This window comes from Nannospalax galili, unplaced genomic scaffold (assembly GCF_000622305.1).
Source record: "Nannospalax galili isolate Female #2095 unplaced genomic scaffold, S.galili_v1.0 scaffold1157, whole genome shotgun sequence".
NCBI classification, from domain to species: domain Eukaryota; kingdom Metazoa; phylum Chordata; class Mammalia; order Rodentia; family Spalacidae; genus Nannospalax; species Nannospalax galili.
The window spans coordinates 1,572,439-1,573,534 of NW_008340118.1; positions in this window are offsets into that span (position 1 = coordinate 1,572,439).

The following is a 1,096-nucleotide window of genomic DNA, read 5'->3' on the forward strand; positions in this document are numbered from 1 at the left end:
AATATACTGATGACTTTACTCTTTGGTTATACTTTCCTTTTGGGTGTTTAAGACCATACAGTTGGCCCAAATGAATCAATTTATCTTTACACTTAAGGTCATTTGAGGCTCTGTTCCTCAGGGGTCACATGGGCTTGGGAAGAGCTCCTGGATCCTTTCTTTTACCAGTTCCATCTATGTGAAGATAAGTCAAAGGTCCTGCTCGACCATGGCTGCCTTCACTTGGAAGCATGGAAGAGATGTTTCCTCTGAGTTGACCCTCCTCTTTGTAGACTGGACACTGGTTCAAGTCCATCAGGTGGGGTCTCCATTTCCTCCCTGAACAAGAGGACAGGTGACTCACCACAGTTACAGGACACTTTGAGAGATGTTTAATAGTCTCCTGGAACTTAGTCGACCTTGGAGGGCAAGGGGCAAAAACTGTCCTTTAAATCCCTCTGACCACATTAGTATAGGCCTCAAACTATGGCTGTTAAATATCCAATAAGGTTAGTTCCACCAGTCTGGTACTTTTAATTATCATGTGCCATGTAGATATAGCTTGGGTGAAAAACCAGATGTTCTCAGATAAACCTTGACTAGATATATATTTTGTTCCTTAAACTAGTTGACTAAACTATGACCTTAGAAATTTTAAGATTATGTGTATATTATTTTTGTCTCACCCTTTATATATCATAACAAATCTACACAGACCTTCATTACTTGCTTAGGCTTTCTCATTTTTTCTGTCTTGTTTAGAAAATATCTCCATTCCCATATCATTTTAACATCTTTTACATTCTCATTTTCTTTTTTCAATAATTATGAGACATAATAACATTAACAAGCTTTTTTAAAAATAATTATCAGACATAATAACATTAACAAATAAAATTTCCATCTGTTGTGAGAGACCCTGTGTGATTAGGGCCAAATTACATACAGTTGGCTGGGAAGAGTGGCTGGATACTCCGGTGAGGGTCCAATGACCCTGTTTGCCCCTCCTTTAATGAAGGAGCACAGCAGACAACAAGCCCAATTGTGATGATGTTTAGCAATAAGGCGCTGCTGAAGTCGTGATGATGGCAGTTATTTCATGCAGAAGAGACTGCTG